Source organism: Magallana gigas, chromosome 6 (genome assembly GCF_963853765.1).
Source record: "Magallana gigas chromosome 6, xbMagGiga1.1, whole genome shotgun sequence".
Lineage (NCBI taxonomy): Eukaryota > Metazoa > Mollusca > Bivalvia > Ostreida > Ostreidae > Magallana > Magallana gigas.
Genome location: NC_088858.1, coordinates 45,365,122 through 45,371,597, shown reverse-complemented (window position 1 = coordinate 45,371,597; position 6,476 = coordinate 45,365,122). Strand labels below are relative to the sequence as shown.

General features: G+C 30.3%; 1 long non-coding RNA gene across 1 annotated transcript; it reads left to right on the top strand.

The window, feature by feature from the left end:
• The first annotated feature begins 599 nt into the window (after window positions 1-599).
• On the top strand, window positions 600-6,028 carry LOC117689090 (uncharacterized). The gene is made up of 3 exons (XR_010714869.1): window positions 600-1,030; window positions 3,319-3,459; window positions 5,912-6,028. It is a non-coding gene; the product is annotated as an uncharacterized lncRNA (long non-coding RNA).
• Window positions 6,029-6,476: the final 448 nt, after the last annotated feature.

Sequence of the window (6,476 nt, the reverse complement as noted above, 5' to 3'; positions counted from 1 at the left end):
ATTGGCTAAATTCAATTAAAGTTTGTGCACCCTGTCGGTAACCAAGATATCACGCATTACAAATATTTAGTGTCGGGTGAACCGCGCCATTTTACTTATTCAATATTAATTTGATTGTGACCTCGCCTGTTTACAAAGCCCCTCTATTGCAGTATACCCTTACACCCGATTACGCGGTCCTCAGAGAACAAATATGCTTTCGGTGCACAGTTGGGCTGTTGCCGTGCATTTGAGTAAACAGCGGCTTCGACCTTTTTTAAATTGCAGTGGGGTGCTATTAAGGAAACTCCTCTATAATGAACTAGCTTGGGTTCTCTCTCTCTCTCTCTCTCTCTCTCTCTCTCTCTCTCTCTCTCTCTCTCTCTCTCAGAGAAGTATAGAAACAAAAAGAACGAAACCAGCGACTTAGAAATTAGAAACAAATGTTCCTGTTGCTGGATTGCTCAATCATATTTGCTTTAGAAATTCGTGTTGCATTTTACCGGCTTTGAAGTAGAGATATCAAGAGGGGTGAAACTGGAGTTCGATCCGAGAACAAGAGGGGATTAGATAAATAGTTCGTTATCAATGAGGGGATTGCATGAACTCGCCTGTTGATCTAAAGGGTCAATGTGTGCCATTCTTTAGCTTTCTAATCAACCATTTTAGTGTCAATTGGTTTTTAATCAACATTTTCATGCACATTGGGGAAAATCTACTTTTAAAAACAAACCTAACGTCAGTTTTCCTTCCTTATATCTTGCGTGGTAAAGTTATCAGCAATGCTGAATACTAAACCATAGAAATAAAACCTAATTCTCTAGACAATATCCTAATTACATAATACTAACTATCCTCATTACCAAACACTTAATGAGCCTGTTCAAGTTCATTTTGTGTCGCTGCAAGAATAGAAAAAAAATTCCATTCGTATAGTGCGCGTCCATCATAGGCCAAGAGAAGAAGAAAAAAATATATATATATGAGAGACCCGGATGTTAACGCAAAGTCAAGATCTTGCGCCAAGGTCGCGACCCTGCTCATTTGCATGGTATGTAGACGTTCGTATTTCAGTATGATAGCAATACTATTATTACGTAATCCGCAGACTTCTGTTGGATTTATTTCAGGTTATAACCATATTTTATGACTTGTATATTTGATTTCTTCTTCAGATTTTAAAAAGCCATGCAATATGGATATTTGTTTTGATGTTTTATAGGGGCTAATAAGATTTTTTTTATCGCTTTCGTTGGGAAAAAAAAATAAATGACCCGTTAATTTATGTAGTGGTATATCGTGCCTGTTAAATTGTATTTTGGTTAGGGTGTTTGTGATAAAACAGTTCAGAGGGCAATGAAACAATTTGTGATGGACATTTAAAAAGAAACGTTAACGGAAATTTGATCAATAAAATTAAGACTCAGGTGTCACGGCTTTTAATTAATGAGTACAACTTAATTAATCTGCATACGTAATCGAGGGTTTATTCATTATGTTATTTGCATGTTAGAAAGGTAAAAGCTTTAAAATTGTAAACAGGTGCGCATTAAAATGTGCATTTAATTAAAGTTACAATTTATTTTTGCAAATGTTCCAATACAACAATTCATCACCCCAAGGGCTTTGTCTTAATCAGCGGCCGTAGAAATACGCTGAAATTTTTTCATACAAATTTCGCCATTAAATAATCTATCAAAACTGAAGATTGAATACCATTAAACATTGTAGTGCTTTTAATAATCAAGTTTATGTAAGTTCAAATTTGCCTGAAAAACAATTACACTTAAAGCACATTTTTCGTTAATCTTGCATATTTTCCTACATTAAATTTTATTTATTTTTTTCTACATTCCTCAATCGTTTGATTAGATAGAGTCATGCAAAAGGAGAGGAAATTAATATGTACACATTTGTCACCTATTCTTGCTAATTGATTTTAAAAGCAATAAATCACCCTATAAATTATCTAAAAATTGATAATCCATCATAGTAAACCATATTGATTTGCATTTCAAACATGATGGATAGTTCTACATAGAGAATGCGACGGCATATTTTCGGAGGTTTTTTTTTCTTCCGAGAATGATATTCATTATTGTCACTGACTTGCTTTAATTTATAGTTCAGAATTTGCCAAAAAAATTCAAGAAATTTTAAATAAAATAAAGCTATTTAGGCTGAGGGTTTTTTTTTAACAATGATTAAAAATATGATTCCATTTCAAGAAAGAAATTAAGGTTTTAAGTGATTATAAAATAATGGATCTTGAAATTTTTAAGATGTTTTGAAGAATATGTAAACGTTATTTTTTACCCTGAATAATTCTTAAATATGATAGCATTTTATTGATTAAAAAATTCAAATTCTACATTGGAATTAATATGATTTTTCTTCATGCGCATTTTTTTTTAAATTTCGATGTAAAATGTTTTATGTCTTGCATGTAAAAGTTTAATATTGTCTCCTTTTTTAAAACCAATTTATATAAATATTTTTTAATTCATAAAACATATTATACATGCAAAAACCTACAACCTTAGTAAGGTTATTATTTCAATTTTATTCACTATGCTTTCATCTGTTTCGTTGAAATCATTCAAAGTGATTAAAACAAGAAAATTACGATGAAATGTATTACGATATTTATACTTGACAATTCTATCTTAGTAAGGTTATTATTTCAATTTTATTCACTATGCTTTCATCTGTTTCGTTGAAATCATTCAATGTGATTAAAACAAGAGAATTACGATGAAATGTATACCGATATTTACACTTGACAATTCTATCTTTTTTTCGCTATTTTTAAGGATTAAATAATTTTTTTTTGCTTGTAAAACATTTCTCCATTAATTTTCAGAACATCTTCACATTATGATACTATTTTTTTTTTGTTATTGAGTATTTTCTCATAGACAGGGCATTTTATGAAGTTGGATAACTAAATGAAAAATATAAAAGAATTTGTCATTACAAGTTTTCTATTGTAGTTTCCCTCTTTCGTTTTACACATAAATAAGATTTATCAAACATTATAATTATGTCAAAATAAAAATTTTACATCCTATAGTTAAAAACAAAAAGTATTCTATTGTAATTATTTTTAACTCAATTAAAAAAAAATATGCTGATTTATTTACTGTAGAAATATACTTCAGATTTTAAATAGTTTTTGAACAAGAGATCTAAAAAAATAAAAACATTAACACCAATTTAAGCGTATTTTGAATGCAAAGATATGACGAGTTTTATGAAATTTTAGAATTTTTTTTCAAAGTGTTTTTTAAATTAAAACTAGAAAGCATCCATTTAACTTAAATGTTGTAAATTTTGTAGAACCGTTTGTATATAAAATGGATATAGAGCGAACATGTTAAACAGAAATAGAGGATACAGGAAAGTGAATTCACAAAAACGGTCCAATTTTGATCGTTTTTGTCGGACAAGTGGTTTCCCATCAGGAAGAGGACCTGAAAGGTGAGAAAAAATTGGTTTCTGAAATCAATCTGCGGCAATTAACAATATTAACGAAAAAGTATCCAGTCACTAATTGCAACCCATCAAATTAGGGAATCGACTTCATATCAACTGACATTAAATTTTTAATCCTTTAATGCACAGTTTTCAAAAACGTTCGTGCCTACACCCATTTTGGGGGCTCATCTTTTATTGTTGTCCGTTTCAAGGGCAATGACGTCACAAGTGCCTCTTTGTAAAGGGATAATTTCTAAAATTGACTGTACGCTGCCGGTTGCATAATATCTCCAATAGATAATTAAGTTGTTTTCTTTGGGGTCAATGGGATTTCCTCCTCTGTTATTTAGCCACCTCCTCAGGGCTTTTGAAATTGGGGAAAGGACAATCACTCCCCATATGTCGAAGAAGCCACTATATGGCTTTTTGTAACCATTTTGCAAAGAGCCGCTTGTATCGTATCTCGATCACTAACTTCAGTTACGACAGTCCATGGTCTTTATATGGCTGCGTTAAAAATTATTTTCTATGTTTGGTATATTTAGAAGCATAAATCCGCTTTTTTAACCATCAAGTTTATCTGCAGATCATTGGGGCTATAAAAGTTTTCAGGGGGTCTGGATTGAACAATGATTTCCCGTGATCAGGGGTGTAAATTCTGGATAACAAGCATTCAAAAGCTTTGATTTATTGCCTGCTTCATTGTCATATGTATGCACCGACGAGCTTATTCTTCACACTCAAAAGGTCCTCGCCTTTACACAGTCTTCTACAGATTGTGCATACTCCAGCGAATCCATTGAATAGGAAGATCATTGGCATATTGCATAAGGCACAAGGGTTGGAATGATTGCAGGACCTTGCTTAAATTAGCCTGTAGACAACAACAAGCTATAATTAGCAATGATTTGGACCCTCTTGACTTCAGAAATTTGACCTCTTAGCCTCATACCTCAAAACTGTTAGAACGGAAAATTGTTTATTGGATGGGAATTTTATTGATGTATTTAAAAAAAAAAATTAATTTGGTCTTCCTTGCTTCCCCGTTCTTATATTTAGAAGTTAAAATACCTAACGAAACGATGGACCAGGTATGCACGTACGTTGAACGTCAATATATCGTTAAATACATTGTAATAAAAGAGAAATATAAATAAAAAAAGTTTCTTGATTTTTTTTAATTGAGATGTTGAAAATAAAAAGATCTTTTTTTTTTAAAATAAGAATGATGTTTAATTGAGTAAGTCTATAAATTCGGCACATTACAATAGTTGAGAGCGTTCAATACTCTCTCTCTCTCTCTCTCTCTCTCTCTCTCTCTCTCTCAATTTAATGCATAAGTATAAACTAACATTTTCTTTCTTAAAACTTTATACCTAGACGGATTCTCAGGAAAACGATCCGTTAATTATGAACAAAATAAAAAATTAAATCTAATTAAAAAAATCAAATTTCTGACATATACACCTTATCACCAATATAATTAGAAAAATTAGAAGTTTATAAATAATTTTCAGATCAATTTTTGGACAAAGACCAGTTCTACAGAGGTTCAAGTTTTGACAGGGTAATTGTGATTTAGAAAGTTCCGTTAGTCATATGGACATATTTAAGGCTTAGGGTCTATTGAGGAACCCATGTGTATATATTTACAGATAATTAAGGAGTTCAATACAAATCAGATGATTTAACAAGAACCTGACATTACAATGATATTAGATTACCCGTAATTTTCCCGTATGTTGATATTGGACGAAATTTGATATTGAAAAATAGACAAAATACACAATATATTGCATAAGGGAGCTGTAAATTGGAAACTTGGATCGATACTTTTGAAAGCTCGCAGATAACTGATTGATTTATGAAAATTTTTAAAGATGTGTTGTTGTCTCTATGCATTAAATAATTAAAGCAAACAATTCGTTTAAACAGTTATTTAATTACAAGTGGCAAAACAAGTTTTTCTAGGCCAGTTAAACTTAAACATTTACGCGAATCTGCATGTTTTGAATGCGTACGCCTTTTCTTTTCTTTTTATACATAAAAAATTTGATCTTTCATCCTTAATCTTTGTTATCATGTTTTAAAAATATCCTTAATATAAGCGAATTTAATAAATTGTTCGTGATTTTTTTTTTGTTTCTGTTTTTTTTTTTTTTAATTCAATTGTTTCTTGAATTTAAGTTTATTTATAGAAAAAACTCATCAGTGTAGCAGCAACCATAACAGGAATATGAACAAAATTCTTAAGATAAAAATATTTATCAATTTTAAATTTTTTAAAGAGTTCAGTAAGGATTATGGATATAATAAATTAATATAGATAATAAAACTTCTTCAAATCTCCAACAATATTAAAAATATTACAGAAAATGTAAACTGTTTATAACGAGATTATCCGTCTTATGATGTGACTTCCTCATATCATTGATGTTAAATAATTTTCTTACAGTGTTAATATGGGTACAAAATGTTTTACGGTATAACCCTTCCTGGTAAATTTCACGCGAGACGTAAGTATTATCATTTAAACTAAAATTTTGCATTTAAAAGCATGCATATTTGATCGGTGAAAATAATTAATTATAGTAGAAAAACATGCGTGGAAATTATCAAATAATAAGAGCTTAGTACCTGTTCTTTTGGCACTTGATCATTGTTCATTTTTATATGTACTTTAAGAAATTAAAAAGTCATATTAATTTACTCTTTTCATTTACTCAAACGCAGATTTTCTATGAAATTAATACCCGTAATCTTTTTCATTAAAAGTTATATAGCTTTAAAAGAACAGACCAAGACACACAACAGGCATTGTCATTGGCGAAAACATTAACGCTTCTTTATTTGTATTATTTGAGGTTCAATCGATTCAATACCCACGTTAACGTTCTTTTCAATTATTTTTTTTTCAATAAATTAATAAAAACATATCCCATACCTATCGAAAAAAGGTTAACAAGGTATAGTGTAGTCTTCGTAAAACAGAAATAACTGAGAACAGAGCAGTTGGTGTT